The 18517-nt window shown below is 37.1% G+C and overlaps 1 protein-coding gene across 5 annotated transcripts in view; it reads left to right on the top strand.

The window, feature by feature from the left end:
- Positions 1-18517, top strand: part of LOC134663508 (GTPase-activating protein skywalker) — a 129231-nt gene that overhangs the window by 42573 nt on the left and 68141 nt on the right. The gene's annotated exons all lie outside the window — the stretch shown is intronic.

The raw sequence follows: 18517 nt of genomic DNA, 5'->3' as shown, positions 1-18517 counted from the left end.
TCTTGGACGTAGTTTAAGGACATACCCGGGTCCCTATATCATATCCTAGATTAGTATGTGCAAATTTGAAGAACTCTCCTGAAATTTATACGAGAATCTTGAGATTGAAATTAATAAAATTGGTTGCTTTTTCTACTCTTCTTGATACGTGACTTCTTAAATACCCTGACGGACTTCTTAAAAGAGATTTTAAAGACCCTGGATCCCACTCATCACTTTTGAAGAATCTATATAAATAAATAAGAGCGAAATATAGTGAGACAAATAACGCGCAAACTCGGAAACCTCAAAGCACGATTCCTCCATGTTTCGTTGGCTTTTAGCTTTCAAAATTCGGATTTAGCAGTGGTGTGTCTGTGCGAATTACTTCACGAGTATCGATTCTCATTCTTATGGTTCTCATGTCTTATGGCATCCACACTCTCTGTAGGTCTTAGTCATGATTTTCACGTTAAGTACTTCTTGGAATGAACCCTATTTGTGGATCGTTGCGTTGTTAATTCGGGATTTAAAGTCGTTATCCGTGACGTTTAGAATCATTAGATGCAGCGACGGAATAGTTCGTTGTTTAGATGGAAACAGTATGACATATGAAACGCTGCGTAAACATTGTTGAGTAAGGTCGACAGACATTCCTACGTTTAATTATCTCTAATATATATATTGTAGCTGATAGCAGAGACGTATAAAAATTAAGACTGGTACTTTTGTGTCGTTTTTCATCATAGTTGTACGTGGCGTTTTATTACTAAGGTCTCAAAAGGCTTGATTGTAAATTTCGGGATATAGAAAATCGCCTCTATCACATTTTTTATGTTTGAAGCGGGAGTGAGAAAGACGAAAAAAAATCGCGGTGAACGTCCGTTCATATTGTAAAGCTATTTTTTCCTTTGCTTTATTAACACTGTCGATCAATTTTAAATAGGTATTTAAAATTGATATAGCTTACTAGATGGCACTACGGAAGGATTAAACGGAGTTAAAAGTGTTATATTCAAACTTATCATACGCGGATCGTCACTTTTCTGACGTTTTAAAGGTATTCAATTATTCATATGACCGGCGGTTTCATTTCTATTCACCTAAAACGCGATTATGTGCCGAGATGGACAATCTTTATTATTTATTTATCCGCGCCATTACAAATGAAACACTGTACAACGTCACCATAATCTCATTAAACGAAATCGGATTACAGCGTCGGCGGCCTTTATTAGAAACATTGCGTTTAATCTGCTGGGACTCTGATACGTATTACGCTGATGGACAAAGTAACAAGCGGACATTGAAAATTTACTTTAATAATGTCACCCGGGATGATTAATTATTTTCGGACGACATTTTATGTCACCACTTCGTCATTCTTAGCTAAGCTTTTAAGGCATGCTTTTTAAACGCCTTCGCTTACGCTCGTCCGTCAATATCACGCTTGGTAGGCAATCCATTAAAGGCGTTTTAGAATGATGTCAAGTATTTACTAGCTTATACTTTTATCTGTGTAAATAATTTTGAGATGATGATTAAATTAAGCATTTTGAAGTTTAATTTTGTAATTATTAAATTCCAAATAAGATATTCAAGAAACATTTACCCTATCTTTTAATCTGCAAGGACTTTAGAGTATTACGTTAATGGACTAAAAAACTTAGCAAATTGAAAATTCCTTTAGACCTTTATGTCGCAGTCGACTTAGTCGGGATGATGAAGGTTTTATGGACCATTTGATGTTATACATATTATAATCATAAGATATATTTTTCATAAAAGTCACCTTATTTGTTATTGGGTTGGTATAGTTTATATAGAGGGGCCCATGATTACCAGTTCGCCGGACGAAATTAGCCTGTCAGTTAAACGCAAAATTTGACAGTTCCGAAGAACTGACAGGCTGATATCGTCCTGCGAACTGGTAATCTGTGGGCCCTTAAGACTATAGTGGACGACCGCTTCTACAAACGTAGTCCCAATTTTTCTCCCTGGATATTGACTATGGAAAATATTTTGATTCGGTTTCGGCCAAAAGAACTGCCGAATCTTTAGACCTGGTATACTGTGTTTTCTGTAGTGTCCGACCGAAGGCATAAAAATCCGGTCTTTGTAACCGCGCTAGACCTGTGATTATATTTGCAACACTAATTTGCAAACATAACGCGATTACATTACGCAAGTACAATAACTATCTCATCTTGGGCAATTATTAGCGAATGCAGCTAAACAATATTCTATAGCACCTTATGTTGTCGGCTCCCAGCCAATTTCATCTATTGTTTCCCGTCATCTGGCAAAATACCAGCTGTACTCGAAGTTTGCGCGTAAATAGCATAAGTGTATGTGAAAGCATTGCGTAGAAAGTATTCGATATTAGATCCTTTATCGTCCCCGTTGCTCATAAAACCGTTGAAAGGTTCTTTATAGACGACGTCTCGGATAATCATGTAAAGAGTCTTAACATCTTCGAAGATGTCTTCCATATAAAATACCTACTTGTATTAGGCTAGATTTAAGTTAAGTTTGGAAATATAGGCGTTCAATCGGAAACCTACTTTTATTGAGATACCAATTTATTGATAGCTCAGATTTATCGGGGCATTCCTAGTATTTACAACTGCCCCACATTTACAGTCAAATACCTACTCTAGACTATGAAATAAGGTTCTAACGGGAATAACCTGTTTTATCAATAGATGCAGACAGGGTTACCAGATATACAGGGTGATTCATGAGACGTGAGCAGGACTAATCCTGCACACTCAGTAACTGATAATTGATCGATCACCGTCGTATTTAGGTGAAACAACCACACTTTTTCCTATTTTTCAACTTTTTGGTGAGGGCTAATTTAATTCTCTACAATCATGGTCACCCTACAAGACCTAATTAATAAACATAAAACCTTTTTTACGAAGAAAATAAAATGTCAAACCTGAGTGAGATACGAGTTTTCAAAAGTAACCAGACCGTAATGACAGTGATGACATTCAATTTGACACAGAATATCGTTAGTTTAGTATTCTAATGTTAGGGTGACCATCCATGTCGTAAATAAATTAATAACTTTTTTTTTCTACACGACTAGAAAATTAATGTTAACCTCACTAATACTGATAGGAAACAGTTGCTTATAATTTACGAAATGCGCAGTGTTAGTCCTGCTCACGTCTCCTGAATCACCCTGTATATTTCAAAAATCCTGATTAAATGCTTGACACATCATCGTATACAGGTGATCAAACTATAAACACATTTTTGCAGGGAACTGTTCAGAATATGAACCATTAATTCCCCTCATGACCATATGACTGAAAATATAAACCATCAGGCTGCCAAAAATATCTTCAGTAATTTTATTCAATTCTTACAATTTTTGACATTTCCGCAACCTCGACAAATAAATGACTAACTAAGGGCCAGTTGCACCAACCACATTTGACAGACTGATCAACGTCAGCCGGCGCCCCCCGGCGCTTTACTATGAAACTATCCTTACATAAAAATTTTGCGAACTCTTTAACGATACGAACAGTTTGGTGCAACCGACCCTAAATATGACAAGTTGGGAATTTTGCAACAACAAGTTGGCAAGTTGGGACGTCTGGTAACCCTCGGTGTAGCTATACAATGATTGATATCTGCTCCAGATCGGGTCAGGTGGAATGCAATTGTGACGTGCCGAGTCGATGTCGACATAGCTAATGGTGTGTAATAACCGTTATGCATGTGATTTACGAGTATCTGCCGTTGTGTGACTTTCTTTTCTTAACGTTTCTTTTGCTAAGTTGGTAAACCTGCTAAAGATTATTTGAAGGAAATAATTTCAATAATGTTACTTATTTTAATTAGTCTCTACACGTTTTGCTTTCCAATGACTTTTCGATTGTTTTTCATAACAGTCAGAGGTCCCCTCTGCATCTGATCCTATTTAGCTTAGATAATCATGTTCTCATCACGGCGTCGCTTTCAGTATGGCTCAATTCAGATCCAGAACTTAAGGGGTCTACTGATTATTAGTTCGCCGGACGATATCAGCCTGTCAATTAAACGCAAAATTTGACAGCTTTGAACAGCTGACAGGCTGATATCGTCCGGCGAACTGATAATCTGCGGGCCCCTTTAAAGGCCAATGATAGTGGTTAAAAGTAATCTTATCACGGTTTAGCAAGAACACAAAGTCCATAATTTCATACATTTTCGCTGAACCCGATATTCCGGTGGCGCCGTTCTGTGAACAAAGGTTTGGAGACGCAGTGGGAAGCTGTTACCCAAACTGCCGAGGACCGGAGTCAGCAGAAGAATATGATTCGAGACCTACACCCCACAAGGGAGGTAACAGCATCTTGTTACCTTCTTGTTAATTCTGTATAGAAGCGTACTGCATCACCGGAAGACCTGTACCCTAGAAATGCATACATGTTTATTAATGTGTTTGTACACAAATGGTAGGTAATGTGTATCGGAATTTACAAATACCCGCACGTGACCCCAGTGCACGCGGCTGAAGGTGAGAAAAGCCGAGTGACGGACTATTTCGGGCGCTGGCCCGCCGCCATCGCCACTTCTATGTACAGTCAAACAATATAATACCGTGTCATACTTATATATCCCAATTTAAACTAATGTTAAGATTACACTACTAGTGTAAACATGTAAAGCTTTGTTAAGCTGAACGTAATCTTTTAAAGGAAAAGCGGCCAAGTGCGAGTCGGACTCGCCCATGAAGGGTTCCGTAACAGCAAGTAACACAATAAAATTGCGGTTTACGGTTTGTGACGTATTAAAAAAAAAACTACTTACCAAATCTTGTTCAAACCAATTTTCAGTGGAAGTTTGCATGGTAATGTACATCATATATTTTTTTTAGTTTTATCATACTCTTATTTTAGAAGTTACAGGGGGGGGACACACATTTTACAACTTTGGAAGTGTCTCTCGCGCAAACTATTCAGTTTAGAAGAAAATGATATTAGAAACCTCAATATCATTTTTGAAGACCTATCCATAGATACCCCACACGTATGGGTTTGGTGAAAAAAAAATTATGAGTTTCAGTTCTATGTATGGGAAACCCTAAAATTTTACTGTTTTTTTTCTATTTTTGTATGAAAATCTTAATGCGGTTCACAGAATACATCTACTTACCAAGTTTCAACAGTATAGTGCTTATAGTTTCGGAACAAAGTGGCTGTGACATACGGACGGACAGACAGACAGACAGACAGACAGACAGACAGACATGACGAATCTATAAGGGTTCCGTTTTTTGCCATTTGGCTACGGAACCCTAAAAAGGCAAGGGAAAGCGATTCGTGCAAAGAAAGTCTCGACTCTGGGTTTGATTCAGTTCATTTATTTCGCTAGGAAAGTTGAAAAATTATTTCTACATTTCAGTCTACATATCTTTATATTTATTGATATAGTTAACTATATGTAGTTTTCCATCAGTTATCATACTTATCATTCATTCGCATATGTAATTAGAATTAGGTACTTATTTTTTCATACTGTTTTTTTTCTAGTTTTTCGACAATGTCACTCTCACCTAGATATGTAAGGAACTTAAAATGTTGACTGGAAGACCATTCTAAATCATGATTTAAATAAATTTGTCACTTGCAATACCTAACTCGTTAGTTTAGTCTCATTTTATATAGCGTGATGTAATATCACTCATATCATCATAGACGTGTTTGTGGTCAGGCCAATCGGCTGACAGCTCATCGGTTAAACCACTAAGCTATACGTGTCTAATATAAGTAATAAAACACTATTGCTAAATTATCTAATCATCCATGTTAGTAGACGTCAAACTCAAACAAAATAATAAGAAGTTTGAGTTTTTACAATTTTACAAAAAGGGTTTTTAAATACCTTATTGAAAGTGATAGTTTAATTGATTATCACCATCAGTATTGGCATAAAACAGGGTGGCCAAAAATACGTTTCACAGTCAATTATTAGAACATTTTTATGTAGGTACCTACTTAGGTATAAGAATATATAAGAAATCGGATTTTCATCAAAATATACAGGTATTGGCTTTGACACGAAAATCGGCGTCATAGTCAATTGACCTGATGAAAACGCTTTTCATGTAATTTATGATTTAGTGTCATACTATGCCTTTTTAAACTACTTATATAATTTTATTATAATTGTTTAATGTTCCATCTTAATATTTTCTTGTTACTTATATAAACTGTGGTACCTAGGCGTCTTCATCCCGTAGTCCGCCATACCCATCTCGGTCCCCTTGAGACGCAATTTGTAAGGGCTTTTGCCAAACGTAAACAGGGATTACGGACATTACGGTCTACCTTTTACTCTTTCTCACTGACGTCCAGTTATTTGCGGGTACGGTTTTCTGCAGGATCCCGTTTTAGTTACGTGCTAATATAGTGGTGGTAATTTTATTTTTATTTTTTTATTTTATTTATTTATAGTAAGTAATTAGTAACGTTCACACGAGCATTCTGTTTTCGGGATACTGCACGCATAGGTACGGCCTACAGTTAGGGTTGCCATAGGTCCGGATTTGTCTGGACATGTCAGGATTTTTGACCCTTTGTCCGGATTGCGGCCGGACTTGGCAACTGTCCGGATTTTTAAGAATGACCTTATAAAAAAATATGTTTACGTGATATACTGCGTAACGAATGGGGGTGGAGGGAAAGGGAAAGGTAGATCCACGAACAAGTACACCGCAGAAAGCAGCACGCCGCCGCCGGGGCGTCGTTAAAGCTACGCCAAATCTGTTACAAGAAATGTCCGGATTTTTAGGGTGATGTCAGGATTTTTATCAGGACATTTAATTCTTCCATATGGCAACCCTCCCTACAGTAAACTAAATTCTGCAGAAAATCGTACCCGCAAAAAATCGGACGTCAGTGGGAAATAGCACTTAGCACACAATTAGATTACGCAGCTTTCTGCCGATTAGCCGCTCCAAAAGGCAAGTCCTTGGCTCGTCAGCTGACAGACCGGTTATGACTAACGCCGATCTGCAGGAAGTTAAGGAACCATTTCCTGGCCGGTCCGCACATTCTCCTGACCTTGGCAGCCAATATTTGTACAGTAATGTTGGCTTTGTGCATTTGTTTGCTGTGTCGTGACCGCTGCGGTGCTGTTAGTATGGGGTAATGCATTAACAAACAGTGCTTACAGATATATGTTTATATGTATAGTGTTTGTATTGAGCATGGGTGTAACAAGTTGTTTTTCTTGGTTGTATTTCAGTGCATCCCATTTGACTACAGAATGATGGTGGAATGTATTCCTTTGACAAGTATATTTAATATCATTTAGACCTATTGGAAAAACTGTGGCTGGCTATCATGACTCAAATAACAAAAATACAGATTAATAACAGAAATACAGATTCTTGCTCAAAGTTCGAAATTCTAAAGATTTTTTTTTTCTAAATATTATGTAAACAATATTGAAAGATGGTTTATTTCAACAAAACACGTCAATTTTGTCGCATCTGTTCAAAAATCAGCAAACATTAATAAGCCTTTGATAATGAAAAGTTAGCCATAGTAATTAATACAAGCATTTCACATGTCAGAACAACTTTCAAACATCAAGAGACTTAGACTGTTAACAAGTTGTCAACGCCAAAAGCGAACTCACGTGAACGAGAGATTTTGTTAGCATTTTCTAACTTTAGCACCTACTTATTATAAGTTTTCCCCAGCACAGCATTGTCTTATTGCTGCTAAACTTTTGTTTTGCCGAGTAGGCAACAGTTTATCGGTTCAAATTCGTGTTACGTTTTTTTTTACTAGTTTTTAACGTGCAGGAATATATCAATTTCGTCATTTTATCAATAAAGTATTTACTATATATAAATACTAAGAAAAGTACCGGTAAATGGGTATCGTTATTATTATTAATGGCCATCGTTATAGTTTTATGTAGATAAATGCATGTTGCAAAATCGAATCGTTTGGTCGCGACTCGCCTTATAAACAAGAGGCATGTATCAGGAACATCGCAAGCATGGTGATACCGCAACTTATTTGATATTCAATAATATATTCCTTATTCGAGTGGAGACCACGGACTAGCAAGCGCAGTGTAGGACGTCCATCCACAAGATGGACGGACGACCTTGTTAAGGCCGCCGGAAGACGCTGGATGCGGGTCGCTTCCAACCGGTACGAATGGAGGTCCAAGGGGGAGGCCTATGTTCAGCAGTGGACGTCTTATGGCTGAGATGATGATGATGATGATGATGATGATTCCTTATTGAACCAGAAATAATGACCAAGTTAGCCTCCAAGTAGATCTCGCTCAATGAAACGAAGAACCAATAGAATATTTGCAATTCAAGCGAGAACCACTTTTCAAAAACAACACCCCGGAGGTTCCGTGACGGTGCTCGACTAAAAAAGGATCAAAGTATTTTCCTTTTCCTAAAAATAGTAAGACACAATTTTATGGGGATCCCTGACATCTCTTGTCCAAGACAGTGACTCTGTCAGTCAATCAAGATTGAGAAACTGCTATAGAGAATATAATTTATAGGCATGTTTGTTTCACTATGATGTTTCAATAAAACCTTTCCTTTTGCCATCAATGTTGTGAAACTCGAGTCGTTTAGTCCAATCGAGTCGCCATAATATTCGCAGACACGCGAACACTGATGACGTGAGCGCGATGAAATGTATTGTTTTCATCAAAAGTAACACGGCTTGTATCTTCAACCCGACTTCTAGATGCCTAAATATTATGTATATGTGCTACAGGCGCCATCTGTTAAGGGGTCCACTGATTACCAGGTCGCCGGACGATATCAGCCTTATGACGTTATCACGCAAAATTATCGTCCGTAAGCCGACTTTACAGACAACCATATTTTTTTTTATATTGGAACGAAGTTCCTTTAATTGAACGGTTTGCGGATGGGGAATTTTGCCTAGGCGAAAAAAGTGTAAGATTTTGCATCACAACTGTCACAAGACTCACAAGCCATAGGTAACTATTTAAAATAAGCTTATCAATACACAAAGACTATGCTAGGTCTGCGGTTTCGCTAATCGAGTTTACGCAATCGCTATCAATTAAACGGTGCACTAGTTCATTTGAAACGGTACACTCTGCGGCTCCGCTCACTTATTGCTATTTATTGCGGCTCGGATCTGATCGCTGATTGTATGGAAACTGGTTAAAGTTAGACTTAGTTCTTAGGTCTACAACGATTTTGAGAACAAACGCAGTGCAAGTGTTATTTATACGTCATAATTGTTTTTTTTAGCCCAATGGTTGATTGGTAGAGAATGCCTCTCAAGGCGTTAAGTCCGCCAGTTGTACCCTTTTTTTGTAAAATTGTGCAATAAAGTTTTCATAGAAGTTTAACGTTTAAAATAACACTTGCACCGCGTGTTCTCTTGGTTAAACTGACTCTACAGAAGTTCCTGTAAACAACCTTTATGTATTTTTATTGATTTATCATAGTTTATCTTAAGGGGCCCAAAGATTACCAGTGCGCCAAACGATATCAGCCTGTCAGTTGTTAGGATCTGTTAAATTTTGCGTTTAACTGACAGGCACAGATATCGTCTGGCGAACTGGTAACCCTTTAGGATCATACTGCACTAAACAGTATGTGTTGTTATTGTTGTTATATAGTTACGATAGATAAATTTGTATTTATCGCACGGGAAGTTTCATATAGTTTACTGTAATTGATATTAGGTGCTATGGGTATAGATATTAAGATTATAATCGAGTAACGTTAGCTTAAGCTCTAACCTGGCCTCTTTGACTCGATTAGAGCTGCACAATGATATGAAATGGTTTTTAAATTGCTCCACTCGAGAATAATGACACCTTTTAACTGTCGCTTGAGGTCGAGCTGAGGGCCTACTGCGAACTACGTTCGACGTGTTGCCTCTCTGTCGCACTTGTAAATTCGTACGCGAGCGTAATAGAGAGGCAACACGTCGAACGTGGTTCGCGGTAGGCTATGAATTCACACCATCCGCACTGAGAGGAAACGTGAATAAAACACTTACGAACAGAAAATCACTATTTGTTCTTCTCTGTGTAAAGAAACTGGGGTCTACAGAGATCTTTAAAAATTCGTCTTTATCGTTTCAATAGTTGATGGATAATATTTATTTCTGATTGAAAATTTACATGTTATTTTTCTTAAAAATAGCAGAAATTCACAAAAAGATCGTCAAGTGTATATAAACAAAATTTAAAGAATAATAAAAAATAAAAATAATAGTCAATTGTGAATCAATAATGTCAAAAATAAAATAAAATAGATATCAAATTAAAATGACGTAAAACTTAACTAAAATCTAAGTAAGAGATACTAGAGATGGAAATACACTCGCAAGCAAGGAAACATATAACGACGTTTGGAAAAACGCCAAAAAGGTTTAGTTTTCCCCTGTTATGTAGTTGGGAATTTAGATCGTCTCCTTTGCAATAACTTTTGCTTAGCTGGGACTATAGAGCACAAGGGAAACGTTAAATTGAGGAGAATATACGTAAATGTATAGGGAGAAAATTACCTCCCCCCCCCCCCCCCCCCCCTGCGTTCTAAAAGGTACACGTGTTATTCACTCGGCCGTATCCTCCTAAGGCCCAAGGTACTACCTATAGGACTTCTTCAGTTCGATGAAATTTAAACCGTATTCAATTGGGACAGGGTTGCGTTCCCTTTGTTTCGGTAAATATTAAATCAAATAAAAATCAACCCTATTACCTGTACTATAGGTTCAAATTTCATTGGCAAATTTTTGGTTATGCATATGTGCTGGGCCTTAGGAGGGTATAACGACTCGAGACAATATTGTCGCATGTACCAACCCCCAATCTACTGCTGTCTACGTACCTACATATTGGATCTAGATCTAGATATCTAACATCCTTTGCACTTGAGATATACGGTGGTGTCGGTGGTGAACGTTATTCGAGCGTGCTACGAATGTGATGTTATGTCCTAACGTAATATTGACGGTCTGAGTCGAAACTGACCAAATAATTTCGAAATGATCGAACAGTTTAGTTAAAGCAGATTTTATCAACAGAGGCATATGGAAGAACCGACGTATTTATGATGAAAAACAATTCAGAAACATTTTTAAAAGTTAGTATGTTCAAATTGCCTTTGGATCTGATGCCATTTCTTATGTAGTCCATCTTTATTGCAACGTGTGTTTTTACATCCTGTTGCTTACTTAGGATTGCATTTTTTTTTGGTCGGAAAATTGGCTCAGTGCAATCAACTTCGTTTCATTTTCGTAATGTTCTCCTATACCTACTCGTATTTTGATACCAATTACATCACACAATATAATTTATTACATAAAGTAAATTATTAAAACAGTTACTACAAAACAAACATTACAAGTTACAAACGGACGTAGTTTAGGGTAAAAGATCCAATCCACAAAAATCTGTTAGTAAAATTTGAACTTTCTGTCAAACGGAAAAGTCATTCATTTAAATGACAAATTTTAGAGGATGGATCTTTTACGCTAAACTACGTCCAAACCTTGTTTACATATGAAATAAAACTATACGTAAACGCATTATATCGCGTATAATAAATTTAAAATACAGCAGCCGACGTTTCGAACCCTTTACATCGTTCGTGGTCAACGGGAGACTGACAACATGATGATATTGCGGTAACCGAAGACACGTCGTTGTTTACATATTTTCACATCGACCTAGCCCAATCGCGCAAGGCGTTAATGCATTAACCGCATACGTTATCGCCACTCCAACGGTATCGCATAAAGTATGTCTTTATCGGTAAATTGCACGATTTGCTTTACGATGGCCGCTATTGTCAACTATCGCTGCCTTCTTTAATGGCGTTCTTTATTTTCAAATTGAAAGAAAAGAAAAAAAAAACGCGGCATTTTTCTGCCAGGAGTCAGAGGAGACAGCAATGTACATTCTCTGTTCATACAGACCACTAATTTCAAAAAGGAGAACCTTTAGGGCGGCACATATTTCAACCTTATGAGGTACAGAACATTGCGGCCTAAAGAATATGGAATTTACTAGATTCATCGGGCATTAAAGTACGTAAGTAATGAACTTTAAAGGGCCGCCACAATAGATCACTACTTGGTCGATGTGGCACTCAAAAAGGCCCACAAATCTACAATAATAATGATCTTTATTTGACATAACGTCTCTGTTTTATTTGTAGGTCGTTTTCATTACTTGATTACCATATTCATCTTTTAATATGATTTGCCACTATAATTTCGGTGAAGGAAATCACCCCAAGAATACCACTACACGAGTAAATTCCACAAGGCCTCGGTTTCTCTGGATTGGCATTTCCGTCCAAGGATTCATAAACATGTTATGGCACATATTTTACTAGTATAAAATGTTGAGCGTAATCCGGTTACGTTACATTAACTATAGCTACCTGCTACACGTTTATCTATTATAAATTTTATCTTTTTCTAATTGATTCTCTCTGTTGCTATCGCGTTACCGTCATAACATCCATTAACTGAAGCAATATTTGTCATTATCAATGTTTGAGGCAGTCTGGTCGCTTAGCTAATTAAATCTCGAGGTCTTTGACCCGTGTTCAGGTCACTGTTTTGATCGTTATCAGTTTGTCATCGGACCCATTGGACTGGACCTTGCAATTGTGATCTTACATTTTAATGCCTTTTATTTTGTCTAGTTCCTAAAAGAAAGAACCTACCTAAAAGAGCTGGTCTTTAGAAGTGACACAGCACTACGTTACTACGTTTCTTAGACTGCCTTTACACTGAGGCGGAGATTAGAGAATACGTGCGGAAACAACCAATAGCAAGAGAACTAGTAGCATTGGTTCTCTTCTCCGCTCCGCTGTGTGGAATGTTATTGGTTGATTCCTGCACTTCTCCTCTTATCTCCGAAACAGTGGAAAGGTAGTCCAGCAGAGGGAGAGACAGATTCGCTAGGGTGTTTTGTTGGTCAAATGAAGAGTTATTAGTGTTCCGTACAAAACTTTGTTCATGGAACACTTATGGGATCAGTTCGGTCTTGCAAATCAGTTAAATGCGCTTTTTCACAGAGACCGTTTTTTTATTAATTTATTCCAGCTCAGCGTCTAAACTTTTGTCACTGAAGCTTCTGTTGTGATTTTCAAGACAATAGTGACTAATAAGTATTAAAAATAAACTAGATGAAATTCATTCTTTTAGTTATTAAAAACGCAACATACAACCCGCAAATGACTTGTAAAATATTTGGATATGAATATTCTGATTGTATTTTGTCAGTAAAACTCATAATCAGCAGTCTAAAAGTGTAAAATTTAAACAAGCATGCAGTCTCGAAATACTAAAATAAACATGACTCGTATTGCAAACAACTGATAATGTTCCTTTTACGGTTATTATACCAATTCAACACATTTTTCACTCTCTTTCTTGTTGTTGTACATTTGTATGTTGTTTATTTGTGAGGCCCTTATCTACTTCAATCGAAACTTATTACGATGATATAACTGCTTTAACATTAATCTTCTTGTGATTCACTATTTGGTTTGTTATTTTATCGCGTTGTGTGATTGCGTTTCTGTCGTTTGCCACATTAGCAACAAAAAAAAATTGGCTAATATGTCGTATGTTACATAGACCAAACTGCTGTTTAGTGTTAAAGTCTTGGGTAAGCTAGCGACGTCAAGCTTTTAGAATATTGACGAACTCTAATCATGTTTATTATGAGCCCATATTATTCCACTACTGGACAAAGGCCTCTCTCCTATTCCTCTACGTATCCCTATTCCCCAATCAAATCTTCCACCTTTCGAGGGATTAGTGAGATGAGTTTGACGCCTTTGATAGATCAAGCTTCTCCCGCCATCTCCGACGACTTTTCCGACGAATTCTAATAAAGCCTATAAAAATGATAAAATCATGGAAAGGATTTGGAGAAACACTATCTATTTCTAGATTGTTTTTCCGTCGCGGATTTCTCAAGGAGTTACCATTTAATATTGTTATGATTGAGGCAACTTTGCCGACGATATTGTTCACTCCCATTGTGCAATGAATCTAACAAACGCATCCGTGTGGTTACGCAAGCGACTTCATTGGGCCCGTCTATTCCTGTACCTTATCTCTGGCCTCTGCCAATATTTATAATGCCAATGCGAAGGCGATGCGAAAACAAGCTTTGATGCTTTAGTTTTTTCAGATTATCAGTAGTAAGAGGATAATCAATACTACCCGAGAGCCGATAGGTAATGAAAACAGCAGATAATCTAGAGGGCAGCAAATCCGGGAGTCCTAGATTACAAATCCAGGGCGTTAACCATTTAAACTTGTTGTTTCGACATTACCTTAATCATTTATAATACATAACTTGTTGTAATAGCAAACATAAGTACACGTATTAGGATTAGGTTACCGTGTTTTTGTTTCTATAGCGAATAATATCTATACCCCCACATGTAAATACGTCAGGATTATACGCATGAACACGTTTGTAGACAAGCTACTAGACAGACAAGCAGACAACAATATTTACATAGCCAATTAAATGTTTATACTTTAATCTTGGTCATATTGGATTGTCTTCACATGTATTTTGACAGCGAGCTAGGCTAGTCAAATGCGTAGATTTTGATATCATATACATAGTATTACACACTAAATATTATCAAATTGGATCAAATTGTATTGTTTAACACAATAAACATTTTTCATTTTCATTTTTTTCAATTATCAAGTGTCCGGATTTCGAGATACAGAAGTAGATCCAAAACAATGTGGAGACATGTATTTGTAAAAGTTATGAGTAAGTTTGATGTAGGTATCCGAAAATGTAAGGTAAAGAAAAGCATGAAAAACTGAACACACCTCAATGTATATAATACCATCGTCCACACTGTTATCTGGCAATACGTAAACCTTATGCTGTGATATAAGGTCAATTAATTAAACTTAAGTGATACTGTTAGTACTTGGAAGAGAGGTACTAGTCTTGAATCTAGGTTTATATATAAACATTGTCCTGGCGATAACCCTCGTCATATTCGCCAATATCACCAATCAAACTAGTCGGTAAACAACGCCGGGGTTATCGACTGTTTACTGCCTACTGGCTGCAAAGTTGACATTCTGGAGCTTTCTGATAATTTAGTCGTTTAGGCTTGTACACTCACAACGATGTTGATCTATCCTGGACTAGTCCTATCAGTAAGGTGGTTGTTCATTTAAATGAAATCAGCATTCAAGATGAATTAGAAACTTTAACTAATAATGATAACCAATGTAGACCGCTTATCAAGGCTAAATAAAACATCAGTGATCAATACGTTTTTGGCTAAGAATACGTCTTAGAAAGATGTTCTGAAAAAGTACTAAACTGCATGGAAACCATCTTGATCTATAGAAATTTTATTATTATGTTCAATTGATCATGTAATATCTTAAAAACAACATTCCTGGATACACATTTCCATTGATAAATTTTCTTAAACGTATGCTTCATTCAGGAGAATGTAGTCGAGTGTACTGTTTATATATTATGTTTAAGGAAATGCTCTCCTTATGACATATCTCTGTACTGTCATTATCAAACTGTTTATTGATTTGTGTTGCTCCGCGTCGTAGCAGAACAAAGGAATTTGCTTTGTCCCATAAATCAATATATTGAATGATATGTATTATACTGTTTACGTAGCCTATGATCCGATTGAGAATTGTTACCAAATGCACATAATGTGACATATTATGTCTGTCTGCTACACGTTATTTGATGACATCTGTGTAGATACTTTATTTGTATCTAAATTAAGTTGAAAGTGTATTAATATCGTTAAGGTATATATATGTATATATGCCTGATGCATACAACTTGATTAAAATATGTAGATACCTACCAATACTACTAAGTATGTACTATCATAAAAAAAACTTCTTACTCATATACAATATTTTCTCTGGCAATGTTTCTATCATCTTAGCTTTTATCCTTTATGCAGCCTCAGCCACTTCCTTTCTCTAGGACAATTTCTACCTAAATTATATTTAAATTTGAAAGAAAATGAAAGGGTCAATATTCTAGTTTCGGGGAATTGGATCGTTAACAAACTTTAGTAGTTTGTTGTAAAATAGCAACTGTTGATCTGTTAACATAAATAGTCGCAATGTCGCATCTAGAAATGTATCTTGTGTACACGAATCAACATTATCAATTGTAATTATAAATGATGTTAATAAGTTCGTTTCTAAGTGCTCCAACATTGTTACTCCAGTAGATAACGCAAGAGTGTTTTCAACTATAGAGTTCGGACCGCGAAAGATTTACAATCGCGTTCGCACACGAAGTTATTTCGTACAGAATCCGTCTTGTGGATTTGCTCTGCCGAAAATAGTATCTACAGTATTCGCGTGCGTAAATAACGCCGCCAAAACTATTTATTTACCCAGCCACACAGGAAAAGTTCTGTAGTTCATTTGCATAACTGGATAAACAATGAATCACTATTGTGATTTGTGATAATGTTATTACTGTTCTGATTTCGAGTCACGTGAGTCGGGATGCAGGAATAACAATGAACGTGGGCGAGGGTTCTTAATTAGTGCAGGCACAACCCCGACGCGACCTCTCGCCACCGACAATCAACGGCTAATTGGATAAAGTGGTCCGACACGAGCTACCGCGAATTTGATGCGAGTAAACTCTTAGTTCACCATCCATAAGCCTTATTGCAACGAGATAAGCTCCACCAATGGCCAGTTTATTCTGCCTTGCTGTTAGTACGGCCTGCTCTGCGACTTTGTTACCAGCACCGTGAATAGATTTATTGACGAAATTTAAAATAGAATCGAGCACTAAAGGAATGTCAAGTCTTTGCTTCATACGGGTCATGTGCTCGTGTGGTTTATTGAGAGTATTTCCAGATCGATTTAATGTTATTTTCCATTCATGTGCCGTTTTAAAATCCGAGGCTGGTATGTTGTTGACTTCGTTTCTTGGTGCTGTATTTTCATTACGTTCCTGTCACTTCGATTAAGACATTATCTCAATCGATCCGAAATATTCTCGCCGAGTTTTCATAAGGGCATCTCTTTGATTTTCTTATAAAGTAGAAGTGTCAAAAACCTTTATATCTTTTATTACACAATTTAAAGTCTATTTCGTGTTAAAAACAAAGTACGTCCGCCATAAATGTCAGGTTCCCACGAATTTATAGACCCACTAAACTAGTCGGGCAAAATATATTTTCAGCCCAGTAGCGTAATGGGCAAGTGTTGAAAGCACTCGATACAGCGTATTATTCACCGGAGCGTCAAGGTTGATGCAAATGCACTCATAGTTAACCAGATTATTGTAATGGCCGTCCATTCAGCTCACAACAGGTAGAATGCTATTATTGCGCGAGTTATTATTGTCGTTTGCTAATTCCTTTAGGGCTCTTAGTTTGATTACCGTTTCCTATTTATCTTTCTCAGTTGCTTAAAGGTTAGCTGAAAGAGATCCCTTAATGGGATTAGTTCCTTTTTTTACACATTTATTGTATTATATATTTGTTATTTACTTGTTTTGTGCAATAAAGTGTTTTACTACTACAGTTCTTTCACTGTCAGCTTGTCATGTATCTGTATCTTCTAATTTCACTGTCTGTAGCGTACAACATTGTAGTGTATTTCGTTTTATTACCATTTTATCAATACATATTCCGATGCCAAGGGCTTTATGTTTCAATTTATTACCAAACTGCATTAACTACTTAACTGTGTTGATTTTATTTAGCCATTCAGTATTATCTGATCCATGCAACTGCCAAATCTTGATCATACGAAGTTATTTCAACCTAGAATTGAACACTGATCCAGCAAGATTTGCGACTCTGCCAAAACGCTATTGTTTTTATTATTGACTCTTTGTGCACTGTCTTGTTTATCAATGTCATCGCAAATAGTCTCGCTATGACTAATAGGAACAGGTGTATCTGTCCCTTCCTGAACAGTAATCAATATCTTAGTCCAGTTCATTGCCATAACTTGCGTCCGTCGCTATTAAGTCTCTACATACATAAAGAAGTGCTGAAAGTATTTTTTTAAGTCATAAAATTCGATGCGATTACAAAAACACGAAGTCTGAGTGCACCCAAGACATCCAGACGCGCAAAAAAGTGAATTCGTCAAAACCTGTTAAAAATCTCTCGCGAAAACAGTTTCGATATTACCATATTGATATTACAAACAAGTGAGCCTGTTTTCGCAACAAGTTTGTCGTTATTGAACATAAGCGTCTACCTATTAAGAGCATTTTCTTGTAATTTACGAAATCAAGAATCGCGAATTCTATGGATTCAAGAAACGGAACGGAAATAAAAAGTATAGCTGAGCAATTTAGCCACAGACCGTTCGATTCCTAAAAACCTTACGCGAAACAGGTTCGATATTATAAACAATAGCCTGTTTTCGAAACGGGTTTGTCGTTCGTGTGGGCGGCCTTGAGCCGCGAAGGACGACCGGCGCGCGCGCCGGGGGCGTGGCGCGCACGCGAATCGCGCTCATCCGCG

The sequence above is a fragment of the Cydia fagiglandana genome, chromosome 4 (genome assembly GCF_963556715.1).
Source record: "Cydia fagiglandana chromosome 4, ilCydFagi1.1, whole genome shotgun sequence".
Classification (NCBI taxonomy): Eukaryota; Metazoa; Arthropoda; class Insecta; order Lepidoptera; family Tortricidae; genus Cydia; species Cydia fagiglandana.
Note: the sequence above shows the minus strand (reverse complement) of the source record. Positions and strands in the feature narration are given on the sequence as shown.